General features: G+C 28.9%; 1 pseudogene; it reads left to right on the top strand.

The window, feature by feature from the left end:
• The first annotated feature begins 1,896 nt into the window (after positions 1–1,896).
• Positions 1,897–3,610, top strand: LOC120278946 (annotated as a pseudogene).
• Positions 3,611–5,000: the final 1,390 nt, after the last annotated feature.

The following is a 5,000-nucleotide window of genomic DNA, read 5'->3' as shown; positions in this document are numbered from 1 at the left end:
TTCCACAAAAACTAATCACAAAGTCAAGCAAATAAACACTAAACACATTTAATGTGTTGCAAACGTTCGTTTTTTATATGTTTTTAGAAAATCTATATATGAAAGCAGCCTTCAATATTCAAAACCATTCCAATCTAAGCTTTTGCAAGGAATGAAGAAGATAACAATGATCAGTTCATCCACCCTCTTCCGTCTCCTCCTCCTCTTCTCCCTCTTCTTCTCTTGGTTTCCAAATGCAAAGCCTCAAGAAATTGGTATATATACTTTCTTAATATATATATATATATATATATATAATATATATAGTTTTTTTAACTTAATTAATGTATATGTATATATGTATGTGTAGAGGATGAGAAGGAGTTTAGCTACATTCCTACAACCAATCAAATTTACTTACTACAATATTGTTCAGCTAATAAAGTTAATTTGCTCCTTGTTCTTATTATAATTTCTCTTAATCAAGTCGTATGTATGTCATGTATTGTCTTATATGAATTCATTTCTGTGTTATATAAATAAGACATGCATAAGTAATTAATCTCTAAAATATAAGTGATGCATGAATCAACTAAGTTGAGTGCATACCCTTTTTCTCATTGAATTTTAAGATATCCTAATATCATGTATAAAAGAAGTTTTTTGTATGCATGAATCTAATTAATATTAATTTAGGGAGTGTGAAATCAGTTAGTCGTACACTTCAAATTCAATGTCATATAAAGTGGGCCATATATTTCAAAACAAAACATGTGAATGAACTGAATCTGATTCCAAGTTCTTTTTAATTTATACTTTGAACTTAATAATTAATTCAACTTCATTTATTAGTAGTTGAATAAAAATTCAAAATTAAGTGGTCTCAAACTTGCAACTAGTTTGATACCCTTGCTAGAACTTTTGTATTAGTACTACATACATTAATTTATACATGTATATATATATATATGATCATCCGTATGTAATTCATTAGGGTACGTATATATAACATTGTTGAGATGATGGACAAAATACTATTTTGAATGATGTAAATAGTCAAATCAGGGTCCTTAATTTGTTCATCACCTAAAAATTTAGTACACAATGCATGCAACTTGGTTTTAGAGAAATATGCAAGAAATTGCAGCATATATATATATAATCATAAACTTCTATATGAAATGTACTACCCAACAGTATTTAAGTTGGAGAAGCAAAGTTTAATTTTGCGACATTTATTCTGTATATTAATAATCTAAGCACGTTTAAAATAATAACTCCATTTAATTAATTTTTTGTACTAAGTCAATTAAATTGTGCATTACTTTTGTCAATGAAATTTGAAAAATTGAAAACTAGTACAATTTAATTGTTCTCCCCATACAATTCATTCTTTTTATTTATTTTTTTCTTTTCTCAATAAAAATTAAAAAGAACAAAGGTTTTTTTTGTTTTTGTTTGCATAGCCCTGCAAAAATTGAAAAACCTTTTTATAGGTCGATTATAAAAAAATAATATTTACATATTGCCAGAAATTATTTTGTATACTTGTATATACCTTTCAGACTAATAACTAACTAAACTATTTTGTAATAAAAAAAACCATTATTTATCCTCTTCCCCTCATTTTATGTTTGGGGAAAAAATGGAATAGAAACAAAGATAAATTTATATTAATTTTTATAATTGTTGCTAGATCCATTGGTTTGTGGATAATAACTAAATATAATTTTATCAGAGTATATATATTAGTAATTTTGCACTTTGACAGGGGGCACGTAACTAAGCAAGTAATTTTCCACAAAAACTAATCACAAAGTCAAGCAAATAAACACTAAACACATTTAATGTGTTCCAAACGTTCGTTTTATATGTTTTAGAAAATCTATAAATAAAGCAGCCTTCAATATTCAAACCATTCCAATCTTAGCTTTTGCAAGGAATGAAGAAGATAACAATGATCAGTTCATCCACCCTCTTCCATCTCCTCCTCCTCTTCTCCCTCTTCTTCTCTTGGTTTCCAAATGCAAAGCCTCAAGAAATTGGTATATATACTTCTTAACTTCATATATATATATATATATATATATATATATATATATATATATAGATATAATATATAGTTTTTAACTTAATTAATGTATGTGTATATATGTATGTGTAGAGGATGAGAAGGAGTTTAGCTACATTCCTGGGAGTCCAAATGGTCCTGAACGTTGGGGAGAGCTTCATCCGGAGTGGGAGAAATGTAGCAACGGCATGATGCAGTCTCCTATTGATTTGACTTATCAGAGAGTTAGATTGGATCCAAGTTTGGGGATGCTGAACAGGAATTATAAGGCCACTAATGCAACACTGAAGAACCGTGGACATGATATAATGGTAAGCACGTTAATTAATATTAGAGTTTCATGCATGCATAACTTGATCGGATGTGTACTAAGGGTTTGTGAACATTCAAGCTATTCATGAGTTGCTCAATCTTGACAATTTGGTTTATACTCATATATATATATATATATATATATATATACATATATATATATAACTTGTTGATATAAAATTTGGCTTAGTTTGGAATTGATTTAATTATATGGATTGGTGAATGCAGTTGGAATGGGTGGGTGATGCTGGTTTTTTGTCAATCAAGGGAACAGTGTACTTTCTCAAGCAAGTTCATTGGCATTCTCCTTCCGAGCATGCCATCAATGGCATAAGGTCTCTCTTTAATTTATTTTTCTCAAAAAAATTTTTATTTATATATTCTTCTGATTGAAAGTCAACTTGAAATTTTCCATATTAGGTCTTTTTGATAATAAATATATATACACATCTTTTTGATAAATATTATTGTTGAATTTGTTTAGGTATGCTCTTGAGGCTCACATGGTCCATCAGAGCCAAGACCTAAAAATAGCTGTTATTGGTATCATCTACACAATTGGTTATCCTGACCAATTCTTAAAGAAAGTAATCATATATTTTTAATATTTTCTATAATTAAGAACTTAATTATTAGTTAACATGTCAATAATATAACTTCTTTTTTTGATAGCTTGAAAATAATATCAGACAACTTACAAACACCGGAGTTCTTCAAGTAAACGCAGGAGTTGTTGATCCAAAAGATGTAAGGATAGAAGGCAACCAATACTAACGATATATGGGTTCTTTAACTACTCCACCTTGCAGTGAAAATGTTACATGGACCATCATTAAGAAGGTAATTAAGAATTTAAAATCTAAACATAGAATATATACATAAATATATATGTATATCTATATTGTTCATGTTAACCTGTTTGATTATGTTTTATAGATTAAAACTGTTTCACAAGAGCAAGTGGACTTGTTGAGGGAGGCAGTGCATGATGTGAGTTTTCTCTTTAACCTAATTACATTCTATTTAAGAAGTTTTTAATGATTAATAACATGCATTTTGATAATTGATTATTTATTTTCAGGATGCGATGAACAATGCAAGACCACTGCAACCAATCAATGACCGTTACATTAAGTTATATAAATCCTTTTCTTCAAAACTTGAAGCCATGTAATATGCTTCTTATAGCGCACATATATATATATATATATGTATACTCTTGTAACACTGGTGATGGCTAAATAAAAAGAGTGAATTAATAAAAAGAGTACTAATATTTCACATATAATTGTACTCTATATTCAGACCATAATGTGGCCGAATTTTTCATCTCCAAGGGAAAACATTATTATTACTTGTCATATAAATTCCAAATTCTCCTTTGTTGTGTTGTAAACATTATTTTTCATCAACATGGCTGACTTTAGATTATTAGTAACCACTGGTTTGAATGAGAAAAAGAATAGATCTAGAGGGCCCAAAATGAATTGGCTTATTCGGAAAAAAAGCCTTGTTTTTGGAAAGCTAATATTTCATATTGTACCATATATACCAGGCCATAATATTATATATATATCTTCGATACTCTCTATATATACATCCTCCCATATATATATATATCTATGCATGTGTCACTCTCATCATTTTGAGTCTAAGACTCATGGACCCGACCCAAGACCAGATCTATCTTTAATCAAACCCAATCCAAAGTTAATGTTGGACGGATCGTGTCGAAAACCCGACAAATAAACGTTGGATTGGATATGGATATCGTTTTAATTGATGAAAGTTGGCAGTGATGGTGACCCATTGAATTTATTATTAAAAATTAATAATATAATTTTTAAAAAATATCACAAAAAATATACAATGATAGAATGAGTAGATGCCAACCTAATTGGAATTTACTTATATTTTAGTTTTGCAATATTTTTCTCAAATGAAAATTTAATAATACTAATTAATTAATAAAATTATTCATTTTTATTTTATTTTTAAATCATCACAAAGATTAATTAAGTAAAGTTACAATAACGGGCGATTCAAGCCGAATCAGCAGGGTCGATCCTAGCCCCGATCTAATAATTGATCAAAAAGTCAAACTCATAAAGATTTGGGTCATGGGCTTCATATTTAAAATTTGGGCCGGGCCCGTAAACTATTTATGATGCTCGTCGGGATTTTGGGCTTGGGGTGGGCTAAAAAGCCCTAAATTTTTGGGCTAGGCGGCCCGACCTAACCAATGATGAGGAGTGATCATGTGTGTTTTTGTGTGTTTATATCAAAACCTGCAAGGATATATATCAAACAAGATTGGTTAATTAATCTTCTATCAGCTGTAAAAATAAGGAAAGAATCACAATTACCAAAAGAGTGGTTTATTGAGAAGCAAATTAAAGGATTTGGTTTACACAAGTGGAAGATATATATATACGGTATTTATTGATGGAAAAATATTAGTGATGTAAAACAGAATTATCTAGCAATTATTTCTTAAATGTTATCTTATAGTATTTTGTGTATCGAATATTGATTGCGATATAAATAATATTAACCTTTTTAATTATGACAAGGACAAGTAAATTTGTTAAGGCAGTAAATGATATAACTTTCTCTTTACTTAATCAATTTTTTATAT

The sequence above is a fragment of the Dioscorea cayenensis genome, chromosome 2 (assembly GCF_009730915.1).
Source record: "Dioscorea cayenensis subsp. rotundata cultivar TDr96_F1 chromosome 2, TDr96_F1_v2_PseudoChromosome.rev07_lg8_w22 25.fasta, whole genome shotgun sequence".
NCBI classification, from domain to species: domain Eukaryota; kingdom Viridiplantae; phylum Streptophyta; class Magnoliopsida; order Dioscoreales; family Dioscoreaceae; genus Dioscorea; species Dioscorea cayenensis.
Note: the sequence above shows the minus strand (reverse complement) of the source record. Positions and strands in the feature narration are given on the sequence as shown.